The 22,130-nt window shown below is 43.0% G+C and overlaps 2 protein-coding genes across 4 annotated transcripts in view; one reads left to right on the top strand and one right to left on the bottom strand.

Annotated features, from left to right (window-relative positions):
- Positions 1 to 22,130, top strand: part of CMSS1 (cms1 ribosomal small subunit homolog) — a 361,626-nt gene that overhangs the window by 241,625 nt on the left and 97,871 nt on the right. The window lies entirely within an intron of this gene.
- Positions 1 to 22,130, bottom strand: part of FILIP1L (filamin A interacting protein 1 like) — a 297,195-nt gene that overhangs the window by 237,320 nt on the left and 37,745 nt on the right. The gene's annotated exons all lie outside the window — the stretch shown is intronic.

Genomic DNA, 22,130 nt, shown 5'->3' with positions numbered 1-22,130 from the left:
AAACCAAGAATGCAGTGAGATGTTCCTTTAAGGAAAGATGACATGATCTCTAGCTCTGAGCTTCTCCTCCGCCCTTAGGCATGTCAGTTTCAGATACTCATTACATCATCAGGGAAAAAAGCCAATAAAAGCCCAGACCTCTCAGGCCGTAGAATCTGCTTATAAATTGGAATGGACAGAGTAGCTGTGGTTTTTCCAAATTCTGAAACATTACGTCTTCTTGGGTCTTACCAAAATGCATTTTGTGTTCTGCATCTTGTTAAAAGTTTTCGTGATGTGTGCCTGTAAAAGTCTTCTGGCCTCCTGCAAGCAGGGAACTTGCCTTTGGTTATCTGTTACCAGTTAGCTCAGTTGGTTAAAATCCAAGGCTGTGGGATCAGGCCATGTATGGGACAATTGGCTTCATGCAGAGCAGCTCCTGCTTGCCCAGTGGGTTCAGAAATTCATGCATTTCATCATAGAGGGCAGAGGTGTGAGCCTAACCTGTCGCTCCTACTGGAAAAGTCACTGAGAGTCCATATTCTTCTGACAGGGTCTACTGACCTCAACCTTGTTTGAATTACCAACTCTGAGCACAATGCCAAGCCAATTGATGTATTCCTTGAAGATCCTGATGACCTTTCACCCAGCTGACCATCTAAATCTTTCTACGCTGTGAGAGACTCTGATAAAAGTAGCTTGTTATTCGAGGCTGGCTCTCTGCAAGGCGCAGTGCTAAGCAGTTTGCATCCATTCTCCCACTCACACCTCAGAGTAATCCCATGCAGCATGTACTACTTCTGTTCTCCTCTTGTAGATGAGAAAACTGTGGCTGGAAGAAGTTATCTGACTTTCCTAGGGCCCCAAGTCCCCTGACTGACAGAGCTAGGATTCCAATCTGAGTCTTGTCTGACCCCAGAGCCCATGCTATTAGCCACTAAAGTCTACTGCACAGGACAGTGAAGTTTGGGGTTTTAGAAACTGTGCTAAACCCTACCTGTGGAGGGAAACTTTGCACAAGCAGATGCTTGTAAGTGGGTATGGGTTTAAGTTGTAATTTCTTGAAATGAAAAATGAGGTCACCTCTGCAGGCAGACAGAGGAAACTTGACAAATAGTCAAGTGGGGCAGATGTCTGTTCTTGGATGCTTCTACAAGTTTCTCATTAGTGACCTCCTCTCCATCTCAGCAGCTTGAGAGACTCACACCCCAAATCTAAAGCTTTGCTCAGCTTTAGTTCCTCAAACTTCTACTCCAAACACAAACTCCCACAGTGGACAAGTTGAAAAGTCCCTCCACTTTTCTTCTCTGAGTTCCCCAGCACCTCACTACCAACCAAATTCACTTTATGCCCTCAAACCCAGAGGCTTCAACAGGTCAGTCAGACCAGTTTTTCCTGCTTGTTCTGCTCAGCAGTAAGATTGCAGAGGCTTTTCAGTAGAAGAGGGAGCTGTAACCCCACCCTCCCCACCCCCCATGTAAGAACACTGAGTTAAGCCCTGACTTCTCTGGAGCCAGAGTTTCATCTGTGAAGTTTAGCTTAGAGTGTAGTCATTGAGTGGTGTGTTTCGTATTCTGGAATGTTCTTCCTGAGCTTCTGAACTTCACTCTCATTTGAGTAGAAAGGGGCAGCTTGGAGGGCCCGCAGAAGGCGTTTGTGCACCGTGTTCTTGGTAACATGCGTCTCTTACAGTGTGTTTCTTTTGAGATTCTGCAGCTAGACATGAAATGAAGGTGGCCTTTAGGTGATTTCTCTTTTACTTAGTCAGCAATTCAAAGTAAGGCTTAAAGCTTCTTGGTTTTCCTTTGAAAAAGGACAGACGGACTCACTTCAGCACTGGCAGCACTTCACTGAGTGAAGGGTCCTCAGAGCTGAAGAGCCTCGTTTGATACTCCAAGTTGTTTCTCTTGTCCAGCTTCCGGGACGTTATCATTTTAAAAACAAAATATCTTTTTTAAGTTTCTAAAAGAGCTTTATAAATCACTGCCATATGAAGCTATGAAATAACAAGACCTTCCATCTCATGTCCTTTTTGAGGCCCTGAGAAGTGCTTCCCTCAAATGTCCTTACCCTTGGCCTCCTTTGATCCTCATCTCCCTGATCTGCCACTGTCATCTGCTTCTTTGCTTCTGGCCTTTCTCCCTTTCATTCAGGAGGTATTTTGTCAGCAGCTCTTCTGTAGAGAGCAGTGTGCTAGGCACTGAGGAGGCGAGGAGATGAGGAAATGAAGACAAAGGCCCTGTCCTCCAAGGACTTAAGCTATAGTTTGGAGGTTGCAAGTTTAAATGGCTGGAGGCGACAGGAAGATCTGTGCAGGAGTGGGAGGGGGCTGGGTGCAGGACAGAAGAGTGACTGGGACTCTGCCCAAGTGGAAAGAGCACATCACTTCTGAAGGGATCATCATTACACAGCTCCAGCTGACTGGAACCATCCTGGAATGCTGGCCTAGCACTGTCAGAGCTTCCAGTTTGTCAAGAGAAGTCAGAAATCCAGATTTTTATGTGCCATCTCCTGATTTTTTTAGAATGCTGGCAACTAATTCAGATTCTTCAAAAACATAGTGTGGGCCAAACAAAACATGTATGTGGGCTGAATTCAACTCATGGGCCTCCAATTTAGGGATTTCTGGTCTGGTTAGTGAGGTAAATCACACATGTATGAAATCATTAATTTAAAATGCGGCCCATATGACTAAGAGCCCTAATGAGTGACACAAACAGTTCTTGCTAGAGGAGTTCAGAGAAAGGAGGAGGAGGACTGGGAGGGGGATGGGCTCCAGGGGCTGTGGCCTCAGCTGTGCCGGGCATGCTGAGGGGACATGAGGGAACTGGACAGTGTGTGTTAGGAATTCGGGAGCCGCTGAGGCCTCGTGGTGGACGGCCTGCCATGCCAGGCTGAGGAGGTTGGGCTTTACCTTTGTGTCGTGGGGAGCCTCTGAGGGTTTGTCCATCTGCTATTTGGCAGGCGAGAATTCTACCACTGACTGCTCACTTGATCTGCTCTTTGGAAGAGAAAAGCTGTTGGTGGTCAAGGGGTAAAGCAGAGCGCCAGGAAGAACCGTCAGGAGACGTCCTGTTTCCTACTCCACTTCCTCTTCCACCCTCTACACCACATCCCAAAACTGTCCACCCAATGCACTTCTAAGAGAAGAAGCCTCCTTCTAGTAAGGTGGCTGTAAGTGTGCCAGTGCCCTAAACAGAGCAGGAAAGTGAAATCAGACCAAATTAGAATGGCACCCCCACCAAGAAAAAAGAAAACGACCCCCCTAGCCACCATCTCTCACTGAGTAAAAGCCACTGTTTAAAAAGAAACAGGGCATCTCTTTGAGCCAAACAGATCCATCTAATAAGCAAAGCCTTTGTGGCTCTGAAATGGGGCTGGCAGGTGCAGAACTACATTCTCACTGGGTCCACGCATTGATGAGGAACAACACAGCAGCAACCACAGTCAGAAACCGCACACCTGGCCCCAAGGTTTATCAGCAAACTTTTCTTACTTAAGTGACTAATAGATGTGCACATAGAAAGTGGCCTTTCTTTTCAATCAAAGCAGAAAGACACTGTAATAAAAAGAAAAAAGGCACAAATTTTTAGATATTGGAATATATAGCAATCTTCCAGATAAACCTAAAGTACCAAAAATGAATCATCCTTAAGTACTCAGGAGTGTTTGCAAGATGGTGGGCTCCCCTTGTATATTATTGGACGGTTACCTGGGCCCCACCTGTGGCCAGTCGGAGTGGGTCAGTCTAAGGTAGGACCAAGCATGCGGACGTCTGAAAATCTTCACAGGTGGTTCAGGACCCCAACACAATTTTGCTTAGAGATTGGAATTTAAATGTTCGGCTGCTGTAGGCAATTCTTGGTTGTTCCAGACCTGATTATGTGAGTTGTTAATTTTCTGGGGCCCTTGTTTTACTTATTCTTTGTCTTTCTACCCACATTTTCACCATTTTATTTCTTACTAGTACTCTACCAGAAAAGGAGAAGAGAAAGAGAAAGAAGCCAGAACTTTTTAAAAAATATTGTTTTACCTCATAATGAGGGCAATAATAATAATTACAACACCAATAATAACACTTACACTTCTTGAATGTTTGTCACATGCCAGGAACTGTTCTAAATGCTTTCCACGTACTACTTCATTTCATCCTCACCAGCTTGGTGAGGTACGTGCCATTGTCCTCTCCATTTTGAAGGGAGAAAACTACAGCACAGAAAGGTTATTGTATTGACCCAAAGTCTCACAGTTAGGAAGTATCAGAGACAGTGTTTGAATGCAAGAGGACTGACTGAGCCTAAGCTTTTTTTATTGTCAAATATATATAATAAAATCTGTCATTTTAACCATTGTTAACTGTACAATTCAGTGGCGTTAAGTACTTTCATACTGTTTTACAACCAACACCACTATCCATCTCCAGAACTTTTTCAGCTTCCCAGACTGAGAGCCTTCACTCTTAACCACCACTCTATATTCCCTCCCAAGTAGTACCTGGAAATCTGGAAATGTCTACTATTTGTTCTGATCCCGTCTTCTTTTTTTTATTTTCTATTTACTTATTTTGTATTGAGGTTACGATAGTTCACAACCTGTGAGATTTCATTTGTACACTATTATTTGGCAGTCATATTATAGGTGCACTACCTCACCCTTTGTGCCTACCCCCCAGCTCTTTCTCTATCTGGCTTATTTTACTTAACATAATACCCTCAAGGTCCATCCATGTTGTTGCGAATGACAATTTTATCCTTTTTATGGCTGAGTAGTAGTCCATTGTGTATAAATACCATATCTTCTTTATACAGTGATCAGTCGATGGGATTTTAGGTTGCTTCCACTTCTTGGCTATTGTGAATAATGCGGCAGTGAACATAGAGGTGCATAGGTCTCTTTGAATTGCTGATTTCAAGTTCTTTAGATAGATACCCAATAGTGGGATGGCTGGGTCATATGGTATTTCTATTTTTAATTTTTTGAGAAATCTGCATACTGTTTTCCATAGTGGCTGCACCAGTTTGCATTCCCACCAGCAGTGTATGAGGGTTCCTTTTTCTCCACAACTTCTGCAACATTTGTTATTTTTTGTCTTGGATGTTTTAGCCATTCTAACAGGTGTAAGGTGATAGGTTAGTGTAGTTTTGATTTGCATTTCCCTGATGATCAGTGATGATGAGCATCTTTTCATGTGCCTATTGGCCATCTGTATATCTTGTTTGGAGAAATGTCTGTTCATATCCCCTGCCCATTTTTTGATCATGTTGTTTGATTTTTTTGTTGTTGAGTTGTGTGAGTTCTTTATATATTATGGAGATTAACCCTTTGTCAAATATATGATTTGCAAATATTTTTTCCCAGTTGGTGGGTTGTGTTTTTGTTTCAATGATCCTGTCTTCTTTTAACACGAAAAATTTAATCGCTTTTCAGTCTTAGGCCCCAGGACTCTCCGCTTGCCCTCCATGCCACTGCCTGCATTATAGCCAGCCACTCACATACTCAGTCACACCAGCCTCTCCAAGCTCCAAAATAGTCTTCCCAGAGATTTGTGTGTTGGCACTTGCATGGGCAATGACAGCTAAATTACCTCTTCTGCCTCTCTCTTGACATTAATTCTAAGCTGCTTCCTAATCTCAAAAATCTTGAAACTATAAAAGAAGTTTAAAAGCTATGTATTTTAGGCTTGAGGAAATCTAGTTATTCCGGGCTGAGATGTCACAGTGAAGTAACTTTGTCCTGGTTCCTCAGCATTCACTCGACCACCACTCTGATCCAAGCCTCATTCCCTCCAGCCTAGGTTGCTGTTATAACTAGTCTCCCAGTTCTCAGTTGCTTGGACAAACTGGACATCATGAAACCTGGTTCTAGTCCTGTAATCTTGAGCAGCTCGCTTAATCTCTCTGAGCCAGGAGACCTTTTGTTCAATAGGTGAGAAGCATAGAAACAGACGTTTCCTTTGATTCATGAGACTAAGATTTTAGATGTTCTCAGGCATCCTCAAGATAGAATTTGGAGGTCACTGCTGCCAACATCAAAAGAACTTCAAGCTAGATTAACGGTTTCCTTGTCTTCATTGTACCATTTGGCACCCTGTTTTCTTTACTGCTGAGGCACCAGTGCTCTCACCTGCTACTTACCCCAAGACTCTACCTCTCTTCCGCTTGTTCCCAAATGACTCCTGGTATTTCTTCTCCTGTTTCCCTGTCTTCCCAGTTTTTGTAAAAAAATTTGTACATAAAATTTAAAAATTGGCTCCATCCTTAAAAATGGTTTTAGCCAACTATTAAGGATCTGAATGGCTTATTACTGTATATCGGAAGAGCTGTGTTATTACTATGAGTGTAGTTATTATTACCGTCTTATTTTTGTGGTATTATCTGAATAGTTTATTACTGTAATTCAAAGAATAATGGCCTTAATTTTTTCTGGGTAAATCTACATATATATTTTTTAAAGGAACTTCATAAACCAAATTTAAAGACTTGAGCTTATAACCCACCCTAAACAATTAGCAACTAATGTTCAGAGATGAATACTTTCTTGTCCAGAGTTTGACAGTCTTTTAGAAGTAGTTTTAAGGATTATTTTAATTTAGAGGCTTGACTTTTCTTTTTTTTAAAAAAAAAAAAAAACTTGATTAGCTAGTTTTTGAGGTTTTTTGGGTTTTGGGGTTTTTTTGGTTTTTGTTTGTTTCAGTCTAGAAGACCACAAGAAAACAAGCCAACTTCATAAAACCCCATGAAAACTGTGGACTTCAGGGCCAGAGGAAGACTGATTTTTAAAAGCATCTCATTTCTTCTCTGTAAAGAGGGCTCCAGTTAAAGAGAGATGTTGATTTGTCCTGTTATTTGAAGGATGGAGATCAAACCCAATCGAATGTTAGAATCTCTCCACATTTTTCCCCAAGACTGTCACAAGTCAATACTGTTGACTATAACCAAAGCTAGTATCGAATGCTAATGCCTGAAGGTGGGGAAGTTGTTTCTACTCCTCCTCTCAATCCTCCAACTTTCTGGACCTTCTAGAAGCAGGGGGATGAGCCTTTGCTTTGTTTTGGTTTTGTTTCATTGCTTCCAATTTCAGAGATCCCTAAAGAATGGAGATTTCGAAAGAGAGTTTGAGTCTGCTATAAACTTTCAAGCGCTTCCTTTCCTGCTCGAGTTCCCGGATCTTCTTCTGAGAACGTATTTGGGATATGGGGGGTTGGGAAGACGGGGGCTGTAGCAAAGTAAATATTACCGGAGCTTCTGCTTTGCAGTTTAACCTCTGAGTATTTCCTGTGTATCTTAAAGGACAAATTTGTCACCAGCTCTCCAGCCCCACTGCCTCTCTTTTTCCAACCACGTCCCCCACACACACATACACTTTTTTTTTGTTTTTTAGCATAAAAGCCACTCATCAGATGTGGGACTGGTGTATGTGTCTGCCAGCACCATGCTGGATTAACTGTGCTATAACTTACTGGCTTAATTTACAGTATAAGCCAGTTTTCGTTCTTTATGTTTTGACAAATGCAGCCCAATATTAAATGCAGAGAACTTAGTTAAAGACCCCGCGTCTCTCCAGGGAGTAGAAGGCCCGGCGTGGAAGAAGGTAGACTGGCGGAGGGCTTGGAAAATGCTTATAGTCCTAATGGAACTTGTAATTTCCACTTGCTGACTTTCTTTAGCCTCAGATTCATTGAGGGCATGTTGGCAAATCATACTCATACGTAGGAATGTTCTTAATAAGTTCCATGTTGCCATCTACCACATAAGACTGATTTTGCCAAATAGCTTGTTTTTAAAGAAATTCAGTGGTTAGATTTACACTCAGTAAATAGATTGGTAGAGGGCAGATTTGAGCAAAAAGAAACGTAAATAAACAAACAAACACATGTTCCTGTTGCTGCCCATATATGCAATATATATCAATCTACCAACACGTGTGTGCATAGCGAAGCAACACTTAGTACAGAAACACTGTACTAAGCATTGTGTGCAACATAAGGAGGAACAAGATACAGTTCTTGCTTTAGGGTAAGTCCAATAGGGTTGAAAACATGAGTCCAGGTGATAGACAGAATGTGGAAAGTGAGATGATTGAGATATACATTGAGAAATCTGCTTGGTGTGATGTTTATTGGAACTGGAAGCAGATTTCTGCCCCCGTGCTATTCACAACGTAGTCTGAGAACGCAGATTCTCAGGCCTCACCCCGGAGCTACTGATTCCACATCTCTGGGGGTCTGACCCAGCAATCTGTGTCTTAAGAACCTTTCATTTTTTTATGATTTTTTTTTTGTTTTTGCAGGGAATCTACCTGAACTAACATCTGTTGCCAATCTTCCTCTTTTTGCCCTCCCCAAAGACCCCAGTGCATGATTGTATATAATAATCGTAAGTCCTTGTATGTGAGCTGCTGCCACAGTGTGGCAACTCACAGACGGGTGATGTGGTTCCACAACCTGGAAATGAACCCAGGCTGCTGAAGCAGTGAGAGCGCGCCAGACTTTAACCACCAGGCCATCAGGGCTGGCTCAAGAACCTGTTATGTTTTAACAAGAATCTGCAGGTAATTCTTATGCCCGCAAGAGTTTGAGAACCATTGTTCCAAACCACGGTTCCCAGGCCACTCCACTTCTCAGGGTAGGTGTTATCATCCAGATCACAGGTGAGGAAATGGAGAATCAGAGAGATTAGGTAGTTTTGCCAAAAGTCATAGTACTGACATTATGGCAGTCTCGATTCAGTCCCTGGTCTGTTGAACCATGTCATACAGTCCATACTCCTTACCCCTGTTGTCTCATCCAGAAACTATTGTCAACCATGAAAACCACCGTCCGAAAGACTTCTGTCTTGCTTTTCCACTTTTCATGTCACTCCTTCTGCCTGCCTAAGAAGGTACTTACTTTAATAATTTTACCACTGTCATAGCACTGCATAGCTGTCACCATGGTGATGCTGAGGTGCAGATGGCACTTTTGGTTTGTTTTTCTTGCCATGTCATCCTCAGATGGTCAGTTGATCTCACCAACAAGTACATTCTTATGCCTGATCGGTCCACCAGCATGTCAGTACATATTCAGATTTGGAGTGGGGGGAAAATATTATTTTTTAAGATGAATTCAATCTAATCAATAAATGTTTATTTTCCAGCTACCGTTTGCTGGATACTGTGTGTGCTCTGCATTGTAAGGTACTGGTGCTCAAAGTGTGGTCCCTAGACCAGCAGGATCACCTGAGAGCTTGTTAGATGTGCAGATTGTTGGGCCCCACCTGGACCTTCTGAGTCAGAAACTCTGGGGGTGGGGCCCAACAGCATGTTTTTACAAGTCTTCCAGATGATTCTATTGCACGCTAAAGTTTGAGACCCACTGCTGTAAGGGACATGAGAAGTTAGAGACGTAGCCTTTACTTTCAAAGATATTATCATCTATTTTACCTTGCCCACCTGTCACTGGCTGAATTCAAACAGGTTTCTGATAACTAAGAGCTGATGGAGGTATTATGATTTCACTTTACTATGTCCAAAAAATTCAGAAATTCCTCCTACAGCTCTTTGTGGGGTTTTTTTCCTTCCTCTTTTAAAGAGAGTCAATCACTCATTTATAAAACCACTTACAGAAATTTCTGTATATTTCAGATGGCAGTTACACTTTTTTCTCTCTCCAGGGGTCTCAACTGCAGAGAATTCTTCTAGAGCTGAATTGTTTTGTTTATGTAGGAAGTCATTTGCTGTGTGTTGAGCTTGAAAACAGACTAAATAAATGGTTCAGATGGTGATGTCATGGCTGGTGGTGATTAAAGCAAGGGTGCTGTGGACGGCTGTGCTTCTTAGACAGCCAGGGCCAGACCAACTCTTGAAATCCTGGGTCACAGTGTAGAGATTTGTGTGTGACTATATAGCAGTCGTTCCCTCTCTCTCAGGATATTCTGTTTCAAGAGAAATCTGTTTGTCTTCTTCAGAGAGACAGCTGAATGTGTATGCCACACAGATTTCCTGCTCAAGTGTGCTTTGTATACAGAAGAGCAAGCCTGGACTGTGATTAGGTTATCCGTCACAGGGTCACTGAGATGCACCCTCCTGGGGCACCAGTCACATAAAATCCAGGAGGTTTGCACCGTGCTGGCCCTGCCTACATTTTCAAATCTCATTTGTGAAAGAGGGAAATTTCCATTGCTCACAGTTGACCTAAATTAGGGGTTTCCTATTCAGACTGAATTATAGTGCCCCTTTCTCTCTCTTCTTGCCCTTTCTTGGCATTTTCACAAGTTATTTGGACTCTCTTGTTGGGCAGGTAAGAGTAGAGAAAGAATGGGACACTTGTACCTCGGGACACTGGTAACTCAGCACCCTGGTGAGGGCTTTATGGGTTAGAAAAGAGAAGGCTTTTGGAATGTCTGTAATCCCTGGCTATGGTTTGTCCCATTCCTCCGTTGGTACACGTAACTGAGAATAGTGAGTGATTTACACATGAAGTCTCACCTAGAGTCGCTATATCTAAAATGCTGTCAGATCATCTGAGTTTCACAGATATGTTATTCAAATACAAGTTCATTTAATGCCAATATAAGCTCTTATGGGGAGGAAGGAACCCTAGAATTCCCAAGATTATCTAGGCTTTCCAAGTCAGTAGTACAGTGGTTCCCCCATATCCGCAGGGGGATACATCGCAAGACCCCCAGGGGATGCCTGAAACCATGGACAGAACCGAATCCTTTATATACTATGCTTTTCCTATACGTACAGACCTGTGATAAAGTTTAATTTATAAATTAGGCACAGTAAGACATTAACAAGAATAACTAATGCTGCCGGCCCAGTGGCGCAGTGGTTAACTTCACACGTTCCTCTTCTCGGCGGCCCGGGGTTGGCCAGTTAGGATCCCAGGTGCAGACATGGCACCGTTTGGCAGGCCATGCTGTGGTAGGTGTCCCACATATAAAGTAGAGGAAGATGGGCACGGATGTTGGCTCAGGGCCAGGCTTCCTCAGCAAAAAGAGGAGGACTGGCAGAAGTTAGCTCACGGCTAATCTTCCTCAAAAAAAAAAAACTAGTAATAAAATAGACCAATTATAATGATATACTGTAATAAAAGTTACTGTAGATCTTAGCAACCTCAGATATGAATTTTTTTCTTTCCTTGTTGAAGTCAAGAACTTGCACCTTTTCACTTAAAGGAAGCACTTTACTGCTTCTCTTTGGCTTATCTGAATTGCCAGCATCACTACTCTCGCACTTTGGGGCCATTATGATGTACAGTAAGGGTGACTTGAACACAAGCACTGCGGTACTTCGACAGTCAATCTGATAACAGACAGCTACTAAGTGACACCAGGCAGGTGGGGGATACAGCATGGATCCGCTGGACAAAGGGATGAGTCACGTCCCCAGTGGGACAGAGCCAGACAGCCAAGATTTCATCACGCTACTCAGAAGGGTGTGCAATTTAAAACTTACGATTATTTATTTCTGGAATTTTCCATTTAATATTTTCAGACCATGGTTGATTGTGGGTAACTGAAACCAAAGAAAGTGAAACCACGGATAAGGGGGGACTACTATATACTGGTTTTGGTTAATAAACTGATTAATGATTAACTAGTTTAAGAATGTGTACTCCACTCTGAGTAGGTGATGAATAGTAATTGAAAATACAGTCCCTGTGGTCTCTACCCAAGCCTTAAGCCATGTGGATTGCTATTTCAGAGTCTTTGTTGGCCGCTAAGGAGGCCTCAAGGTGTTGTACAATAGAGAAGCACAATGTAGTAAACAGATAACAATCAAAGCTGCCCCCACACCCCACAGCTTATTCGTGCTCTGATGTCTCTCCATATTTCAAAGACCTAAGGCCCCTTTCAAGCCCCTCCACAGCACAGTTCACAACTCACAGGGGCTCCTAGAAGGAGCATAAGCTCTGAAGTCAAGCAGGCCTGGGTCCACCACTAATGATGGAAACTTAGGGTTAACTCCTTCATAAAATTACGGGAGATGACATGGAGTTTATGTAAAAATCCAAGGCAATCAGACATATACACAGTTAATCGAAGAAATACCACTTTTCATATATCAGATGGTCAACTTTTGTTAATAATCATGCCTGGCATTGACAAAAGAACAGGGAAGTAGGTGCTCTTGCACACTGCTGTTGGGAGTATAAATTACCTGTAAGGCAATTTTTGCAGTGTTACCATAAACCCAAATGAATGAATGGATGGATGGACTACCAGATGATTGGACAGACAGACAGAGTTATAGATAGAGTGTCTTTTGACCCAGCAATTATAGTTTAAGTTGTTCATCCCAAAGAAATCATAAGGGACATGTACAAAGATTTAGCTACTAGGCTGTTTATCACACAATTGTTTATAATATTAGAGGACTAGAAGCAATTCACACAGGGCTGGAACTTTGTAGGCACTGGATGAATACTAATTCCCGCACACCTCCCATGGAATCTCCGTCCACTGCCATGCCCACCACCATCCCCACCCCAGTATTCCCAGTAAGAAATCCAGGGCTAAAAATGTTAGGTAACTTCCACAAAACCAAACAACCAAGATAAATAGCAGCGTTTCAGCCCTTTAAAGAATTCTGTGCTCCTCACTGCTTTGCGTCTTTTTCATTAAAATCAAGACTGACTTGTGCAGGCCCATAATCCCTTATCCTCAATTCTGAAATCCAGAAAGCTCCCAAAAGCACAAGTTTGTTAGGAAGTTTTATACAAACTCATTTGACAACAAAATCTGATCTAAACTGGCACAAGTCTATTTAGAGTCTTTAATCACTTAGTGTGATATTCATGTATCTTACTGCAGGAATATTAATGTTTGATTAGTGGGTGCTGCGCAAGAACCTGCTGGAAGTGTTATATAATACCTAATATATACCATTTTCCCTTTCTAAAATCTAAAAATTGTGAAGCACTTTTGGCCTACGAGTTTCTAAGGAGGCATTTTGGGCCTATAGCTTCTCCAGCAAGGAGAAATCAACATGTCTCTTCAAGGTGAAATGAACAGTACTCAGGATATGGATTAACTTCTTTTTAGAATTCCAGGGATGGAACCTAGTGCTTTATGTGACAGTGAGTGTTTCTTTACCAACACGTTTTTCTTAGTTTCCCCGAGTTTAGACGTTTACTATGTTGGGGCCGGATATTAAATGTTCTCCTGAAGAGGGTTAATTATGAAACTAGACTTAACTTCTTCTGGAAGGGGCACTTACAGTGCTCTTAAAGATGATGAGAAAACCATCCAGCTTTTAAAGGTCATGATTTGGATGACCTGGCTATTAAGACAGACATGTAGCTAATCATCATGTGAGGCCCATGTTTTATGTTCCTGGTTTGAATGCTGTTACTTCCTGTTTGGACATTTCAAAGGAGACACTCATCACTGGACTGTGGGTGGCTAGGACAGCAGCAAAGATGAGCAGGCTGTGCCCTTCTGTGTGAACTTGCCACCATAGGGAGCACCATTTCTCAGCGTTCTGTGTACAGTGGAAGGAGTGAAGACATTTCTTCTTTGAATTCATAGGATGTGTGTCAGTCCAAGAAACGAAGTCCAGCTCTCTGCGCCCTCCCCCAGCAGGTGGCGCTGTGAAATAGAGGGATGTGACAGTGCAGTGAGCTAGCTGCCTTTCTGCTCCACGACCCAGTTACAACCTCAGCAAGCACCCACGTGATTTTGGCAATTAATAATATATCAGTTGAAATACTTGAAAGTCTCCTACAGATCCAGTGCCTCAAACAAGTTTTGTTTACTTCAGTATCCAGGTTTCTGTAAAGCTCCTGCTTTAAGATCGGCCGTGGCAAGTGCTCACGCAGTGTGACTCTAGCATTAGCAGAGTCACTGAGGTCCTTTAAAAAAGTGCACTTCGGTTTCTGCACCTGGATGTTAGAATGGATTCTTTCTTCCCATTTGTGGGAAAGGCCACCCTCTCTTCTTCCACTTGTAGGCCTCATTACCCCTCCTGCTTGGGAAAGGATCCATTAACTACTTGAATGTGTTAACTAATTTGTGCCACGGCCTTAACTGAGCCAGCCTCTAGCAGCTGCCTGCTCAGCTGCTCTATTCTGGGCAATCAAGTGCTTAAGGGAAAGGGAGGAAATAGCCTGTTGTGTCTCCCAGACCTTTCTTTCTGGAAAGACCCTTCCCCCTTCTCTGAGAGCGGCATTTCGGCACTCTGGTACAGCAGTCAGTTGAACTGGTGTGGCAGTCTCAAGACCAGGGCTTCCTTCAGGCTGCAGTCTCCTGGGGCACCAGACACTTTGTGCTCATAAGAACTTTCAATTCTTTTACACAGACATTAATAGTTTCCTGGCACTGCCTTTCAGGAAATGTCGTCATGGTCTGGAGGAACCAATAAAAATACAAGTAACCTGTTCTGGCAGATCTTTTTTCTGCCAGAAATTTCAGAATTAGGAGGGTGGGGGGTAGGGGAGCGGTGAACCAGTCCATTGGTGAGGTTAGAAGGAGAAATTGTGGATTTGCCGTAAGACAGGGAAGTGACATCTGCCCTGGACATGAGCTACAGAGGCTCCAAAGCTATAAAGGAATTCCAGCTCATTTTGCCCAACAAAGAAAGTCTGCTTGGATAGGGCAGTTCAAGGGTATGGTACATGGGAGATTTTTCTCGTTGTTTTCCTTCTCATTTCGAACACAATTTTTAAAACTTTTGATCCTGGAATAGAAAACACATATTAAAAATTAACGGCACTTGATTATGGATGCACATGTGGCATTGCCATAAGGTATGCAGAAAGGAAGCCGTGGCTTTGGATAATTATTACCAAATGGCTAGCAGTCGATGCTCACCCCTGTTATGGTCAGAACATTGGTCTGAATCCCATTAATGTGAGAATCATTAAATGTTGCTCTAGGACATTGATTGAAATTGTTTTTTTTGCGGGGGAGGGTGTCAATTATTTCTCCCTTGCAAGTTTTTCAGGGAAGTTGATCATAATACTAAAAGAATGTGATAAGAGTGAAACTGGGGCTGGCCCAGTGGCCTCATGGTTAAGTCCTCGCACTCCTCTTCGTCGGCGGCCTGGGGTTCTCAGGTTCGGATTCCCAGTGTGGACCTAGCACCGCTTATCAAGCCATGCTGTGGCAGGCTTCCTTCGTAAAATAGAGGAAGGCAGGCACAGATGTTAGCTCAGGGCCAGTCTTTCTCAGCAAAAAGAGGATTGGCGGCAGATGTTAGTTCAGGGCTAATCTTCCTCAAAAAAAAAAGGGTAAAAGTGATAGGAGACATTGGAAGTGATTGTCTGTTCTCTTCTAACCAGTGAATTAAAAACACATTTTCACACATGCTGATTTTGAATATTATGCTTTTTCTTGGGAGTAGAGTTTTAAATAATGTTGGTTTGCTCTCCTAATCAGTTTAAGCTTCAACCTAAGTGCATTGCAAGGTATATAACTTAAAGATTAACTTTGTGCCAATTTAAGAGAATGTATGGGGTTGTGATAAGATGCTGCCCCAAACCCAATAAAAGTTGCCTATGAGTAAAGATTTCATATCAGCAATATTGTGGTTTTCTCTGTGTGTGATTTCCTTATTAAACTCTTTCCTATGTAATGCCTTTTTTTAAAAAATAAAAGAAATGTTTGTTTGTTTTTAAAGAGAAGCTACTCTTTTTATTGGTTGGACTAGCATTTCCAAACTTCTTTTTTATGTCATGTCCTTGTAATTGTTCCTATTTCAGGCATATCACTATCGATTTATGTCAGGGAAAGCTGCAGGGGAGGGAACAGATTTTATCCTCATCTTCTTCTACCCACTGCGTCTTTTAATTAAGAGCCTGCATTTGCTACATAACTAGCTGGATATAATGGAGAGACGCACAGGTCAAGAAGAAAGTAGGAACAGGGACCAGGACCTCCTGTTCTTGAGGGAGAGCTGCCTCAGTAGATGTTCAGTCCCTGCTAAGACTGTCCGCCTCTCCCATCTTGCTGTAGCCTGGCCCCACCTAAGAAAAGCAGTCAGCATGGCTATTGTTTCCTCTTCCTAAGCCCGCTCCATTTCAGAGCATCCACTAAAACTTACTTGGAAGAAGGGATACCGGAAGTTCAGAAAAGCCTGAGGCCAGGAGTCTTCATACTGCTGATTCCAGTCAGAGCCAAGCCCCATCCTTGATGTCCTAGGGCCCACCGCTGGCCCTGGAGGCTGACCCTGAACACATCTTTCTTGGTCCATGCTCAGGCCTTCTCTCACCCTGCTTCAGAATTGCCCTATCCTGGCCAAGACTGTTCTCAAATGATCCATGTCCAGCTTTCCAGGAAGTCAGATCCGTGTCTGACTTCAGCTCTTGACATCCTCTTCTTCCTTGCCTGGTCTCTCTGTTAGCTGCCACTGGTTCTTGGTTTCCTGCTGAAAAGAGTGTCTTTGACAACTTTCACCCTGGAGAGGCGATTAAAGCCCTCAAGGGTCACACTCACTGGGCGCCCAACTGCTTCATTTCCCAGGTGTGAACCAATGACCCATCAGTCAGGTGTCTTCTGGGGGGCTTTGCTGTATCAGCTAATTAATTATATTTTAATAATTTGGTATCTTGATCCACAAACTGAAACTGAAATACGGAAAACTCTTACCTGCAAAGGTTCATTAGGACCGCTCTTCCCTGTGGCAAGCTAGTTAGCACATGTCAGGAGAAAGCTGTCCTCTCTGTCTAAGGACTGTTGTTCTTCTCGATGAGCAAGTTGGACTTACCACACTCTTGACTGTTGCATGGACGATGTTTTAGGGCAAAGCACTAGGCAGTAAGCTCAGAATTAAAGGTCCACTGATCTTAGCCACTTCAAATCTCGTGTGCCAACCTCCTTCAGACCCACGGATTATTCAGCTGGGAATGGAATGTGCCCAGAATTGATGAGAGATGATTTTCTCAGTGGCCACCTGCCCCAGCTGGATCCTGCATTTCCAAATGCAGACTCAAACGTGATCATGGCTCTGAGAGCTCCCCTTGACTCAAGCTTGGGACTCAAATAACAGAGTTGTCTCTGGCCGGTTTCCTGGCTTCTCCTCTACCTGTGATACTAACTTAATGGGTTTCCGTTTTTCGCTTGCGACTGATTTTGTCAACTCAGTGTTTTGAATGATGCCAGAGAAGTTCACTGAACCCTAACCAATAGCAAAATGAATCAAGCTTTCACCTCACTAAAGTACACATTTAGATACAAAAGAAGTAGCTTTCGTCTGCAGCTTCCTGCAAAATGTTGGGGTAGAGGAAGTGAAGGGGGAGACTTGTCGGCCTAGGTCAAGAGACCAGAAATCTTGAGGGTTTTCGTATAGACCTTTAGTCCAAAACTAAATAAGGAATTTGGGCCCAGTGTGCAAGAAAGTGAGTTCTGTGGACAAATGTCTTCATTTGGTGCGTTTTGTTAGGGCTTCTCAAAGGCCAGATGGTTTCCTGTGCCAGGCACTGGCCTCAAGGGTCCTGGGAAGTAGCCTGGTGGTCTCCACTACCTCAACAGCCAGTGTTCACTGGGACTCTCAGAGTGGGGGCATGGCTCGACCTCCCGTCTGATGCCTCTGCGCGTTCTGGTGCCGGGAAGACTGTCTGTGAACCCTTCTGCTCACCTACTCTTGCGAAGCCTGCGTCCTTTTTCTTTGAAAACCCGAGAGGTCAGCATCGCCTTTCTCCCCTTCGATTGCCCGCCCGTGGGCTCCTGCACAGAGAAGGCATGGTTGTCGCGTTTCCTTCCTGGGGACATTTTGCATGCTGTGGTGCTCTTTTCCTCTTTTCTGTCTTACGTGCAAGTCAAAGCAAGTCGTCTTCTACAATTAACTGCAGAAAAGGGTTTGTGGGGGCCTTTTTCTCATTTGGGGTTTTTTTTTTTTTTGGCCTTCCTTCCTCCACAACTGGAAAATATGAGGCATATATCCTGTTTATGTATGCTGTAACCTCAAAAGGAGCTGATATGCTGTTGTCATTAAGGAAGAATCCGGAGCTGTTTATCCTGCAGAGGAGGACCAGAGCTCTAAATCAGAAAGCCCCCTGGGCCCTCTAGGGAGACTGTGGGGAGCTCTAGCTGCCCCCTAAGGCCACTCCAAGGTGCTAGGCAAAGATTTCTGCTCCTGAGTCTGCTCCCTGCTCTCCAGGAACGAGAAGATGTCAGAGTTGTGCCTTTGTAAGAAATCAGGGGCCTTCTTCCTGTGTATTAACTTGTTCTTTGAAATCTGTTTTCCAGAGATCTTTTCACTCTAAATGTAACTTAATGCATAATCTTCCTTCCACTGTTTTCTCTCTGGATCTTTTATCATGTTCCAGAAATCCTTTTGCAAGTCAGTTCTATGGCCAGTAAGTCTGGCAAATTCTAATAAAGTAGGTTTTCTTTTTTTTCTTATGCTTTTTTAAATTTATTTTTTATGAGGAAGGTTGGCCCTGAGCTAACATCTGTTGCCAGTCTTCCTTTTTTTTTTCTCCCTAAAGCCCCAGAACATATTTGTATATCCTGGTTATAAGTCCTTCTGGTTCTTCTATGTGGGATGCCACCACAGCATGGCTCAATGAGCAGAACAATCCTTCTCTTTTTGCTGAGGAAAACTGGCCCTGAGCTAACATCTGTGCCCATCTCCCTCTACTTTATATATGGGACGCCTGCCACAGCATGACTTGCCAAGTGGTGCCATGTCCACACCTGGGATCTGAACTGGCAAAGCACAATATGCGAACTTAACTGCTGTGCCACCAGGCCCGCCCCAAATCTATGCTTTTGGAATACATCTTTCTTTTGAAGTTCAGTTCCGAATTTCTTTTTTTTGATCATCTCATTATCTATGCATGTCAAACATTTAATTCTCTTTTATAATAATGACCTTTTATAAAGCTTCATTTATATAAGGCTATTTTAACCTGTTATATTTTTGTGATTTATTTTGTTGATCCATGTTAGTGCTCTTTGTTTTGGTTTGCCTTGGTGACAAACCCAGATTCCCCTTACAGAATTAGAAACTGTCAAACCAGAAATGACCAACCTGAAACACTTGCTGGCAAATTCTTGCAAAAAGAGGCCGTGATGTTAGTCTGTTATTTGAAAAGCAATCATGCATCAATGCAACACAGACTTCCAGTGAGACAGGAGAGCTATCCAGAACATGCCAATTGCTGCCACAAAATGGTGGCGGAGACAGGCCACATCCTGGTTCTCATCCCTGTGTCTTTTACCCTATAGCAACAAAAGGTTTATGATAATGAAGCAGAGATTTCATTTTTTTAGAAAGCTTAGATTTTAGGAAGGACCAAAATTTATTCTTTGAACTTCTCTCCCTTTTCTAAGTTCTCTTTCCATGGAAGCTGACTTATACTTTTGAAAGTCATTTCTTTTCCTGATAGTCAGTGTAAAAAAAGGCAGAAGTTAAAAGCCATTATAAATCAGGGAGTCTAAAAAGGAGATGGAATTATAAACTGACACGATTATAGGGATAGGAAGGGAGAAGTTCGGTTTAAATTCTTTAAAACCCTGGTCGGCAATTCTTAAGTTGTTGAACTCACAGACTTCTTGTCTGAGAGAGTTGAGAAACTATAAGAAAAACCTTTGAATACAGAGTATCATGTGGTTCGTCTTTCTCTGCTTTCTCTGGTGCTTTGTATTTAGAAATAATTTAGGACTGAGGGAATGGAGCCTCACAGTGCCATCCCTGTGTGGTGGCCCATCTACCCGTCGCATGTCCATCCCTTCTAAGATGGCAGATTCAGAAGTAGGCTATAGGGAGGCACATAAGACCACTTGGCCCCTCTTTCAAGATGAACTTGGACAAGGCCCATGCGAGTAAGCCAAACTTCTTAACCTCAACGTTTTTTTTAGGGCCAGTTTCTCTGTCTTTTTTCTTCAAAGTGTATGTTTTTTTTTTTATGGTCTGGGGTGGGTAGTAGAGTAGACTGAAGGCCTTTCTGTTCAGACTGTGATTTAACTTCACACATGTAGATATGAGTTCATCTTAATCAGAGGCTAAGGCTAGTTAGTCGTTTCTAACTCCTGCTCCTGCCTGTCTGAGTTTTCCCTTTCTACAGCCTACTCCAATCTTTGTTCTCTATTTTCTTTCATCTTCCCTGCCTTATTACCCAAGAATTAAGTGAATCGACATCTATAATATGAATTAAATTCTCAGAAAAATTGCACAATATGATATTAAAGGCAATTCATAGATTTGGGCAGAGTTTCATCCCAGACTGGTGATGGCCTTGGACCAGGAACCAGGACTTCTTGGTGCCTGACCTTGGGCAACTTACCACTCTGGGCCTCGGTTTCCTTATCTATAGAAAGAGGCCATTCAACTCTGTAAGCTTCTCAGGCCAGCCCCCTTTGGGTATTAGGATCCAGGAGGGCTAAGTGGGAGCTGAGAAATCTTCATTTTGAACAAGCTCTCCAGGCAATTCTGACTTAGGTGGCCCTTGGACCACGCTTTGAAGACACCAAACTAGATCATCTCTTAAGATCCCTCCTTCTCTAAAATTCTGTGATCCTGAGTCTTCTTTTGACTGCCTGGCTTTGTACGGGGCTAATACTTCCTGTAAACTCACTTTTTCACTGCCATAGGTATAACTAAAAAATATATTTGTTAATTACCTTGCCTGGAACACCCTTAAAATGTAAACAGTAATTTTGATCAGAGTTAAATACCTCTTTTTGTGATGCTCAGCAGAGCTTTGTCTGTTTCATTCCTTTAATCTTTCATCATGTGCCTATTTCTGTAAAAGATTTTTCCCTCTCCAAAGGCCTCTCAGGTCTTTCTGAAAGAATGTTGAAATCCAAAGCAGAAGTCCAGGTGCTCACACTCTTGGACCCAAGAACTGAGTTGTTTTTACTCACCTTTTTTTCTTTGGACCACCATCAGCATTTGCTGAGACCCTCTGATGGGGCAGCTTGACAGAGACTTTATGCTTTGCTATTTCCGTTAAACTGCAAAATCCTATCTATTCCATGGGGTTCAATATCCATCCAGTTGCTTTTGACATGCTTTTGAGTTTGCATCCACCTGGTGAATAGCAACCTTCTGAGTTATTTTTTCCTGGATGCTTGTACTTCACTGTATTTTGCCAGACTTGATTTTACTGTCCATATTTCTAATGTCCATGGATCTATTAATATTGTTTGCCCTAACCTCTGTCTCTCCTACCATCTCCACATTTAGTGCCATCTGAGGAACTTATTAATGTAATGTCCACTCAAGTTTCCAGGTCATTAATAAAGTCGTTTAATGAAACCATTGTGCAGCCAGGCCATTATGCAGACTTAGTATTTTCAACGCTGCAGTTGTTTCTTGCCCAGCATGGTGTCCTGTACAGTTAAGGATACAATACAGACAAAGAGTGCTTTTCAAATTATGGTTCAGACAGAAGGTGCCTCTTCCCGGAAGACCCTTTGCTGTTCCATGTAAGAAATCAAAACTCCCGTTTTCTTAGGCCCTTCCATACAAGGCTGGCCAGGAATGCTTATATAAGCTTATTTGCAAATTCTGGCTAGGTCTCCCAGGTCACAGACAGCTGTGTGTTGAAATTTGCGTCCTTTGAAAGAAGAATGGTTGCTGGGATAGCTCTTACTTGACGTGCAAAGACCTTGGGAAAACCAGACGTTCACACATTGTTCAAGGTTCTAAGCAAATGACACACAGCATCATGCAGAGTCTCTCCCTGCCGTTATCCGAGTGAGCTCCCACACAGCGGTGGGTGGCATGTTGAGGTAGACACTGAGGAAAAGACCACAGCATCATGCAGAGTCTCTCCCTGCCGTTATCCGAGTGAGCTCCCACACAGCGGTGGGTGGCATGTTGAGGTAGACACTGAGGAAAAGACCACAGCATCATGCAGAGTCTCTCCCTGCCGTTATCCGAGTGAGCTCCCACACAGCGGTGGGTGGCATGTTGAGGTAGACACTGAGGAAAAGACCACAGGCGTCTCTTGCTTACAATCTGAGAAGCAGAAATGTTTGCATCCTGCATAGAGTATTTCGGGGCAGCAACAAGATTCAAATAATAAGAGCAGTTGAACAAGTAGGTGTTTGGCTACTAGGCCATCACTGGACTCAGGCTTCAAGGAGTTTGTAGCATAAAAAGTTAGTGCCAGGCGATGTGTATTTAAGATAAGGAAGATTTAGGCAGATGGAGAGTGGGGGAGAGTAACATTCCAGGTGGAGGAATTACAAGATAACCTTCCTTCCAAGTGTTAACTT

Source organism: Equus caballus, chromosome 19, assembly GCF_041296265.1.
Source record: "Equus caballus isolate H_3958 breed thoroughbred chromosome 19, TB-T2T, whole genome shotgun sequence".
Lineage (NCBI taxonomy): Eukaryota > Metazoa > Chordata > Mammalia > Perissodactyla > Equidae > Equus > Equus caballus.
This window is presented reverse-complemented; position numbering and strand designations above follow the sequence as displayed.